Here is a 295-nt window from a genome sequence, read left to right on the forward strand (position 1 = left end):
TATTTTTCTTTATATATATTTTTCTCTTCCATAAATAATTTAAATAACTATAATTCCTAAACAATATTAACACGTTTTATATTTATGTCTATAAAAATAATAATTTTATTATAAATGCTTTATTAAATATTTTACGCGCCGGAGCTTCGAAATTTTAAGTCTATAATATTTTGTATTACGTAATATGATATATATAAAATGGATTATTACCAGGAAATTAGCGCGAGCGAATAGCTTCGAATAATAATAAATGCGAGAAATATTAAATTATGTAAATTATATAATAAAACTGCAT

Source organism: Formica exsecta, unplaced genomic scaffold (assembly GCF_003651465.1).
Source record: "Formica exsecta isolate Colony F162 unplaced genomic scaffold, ASM365146v1 scaffold139, whole genome shotgun sequence".
NCBI classification, from domain to species: Eukaryota; Metazoa; Arthropoda; class Insecta; order Hymenoptera; family Formicidae; genus Formica; species Formica exsecta.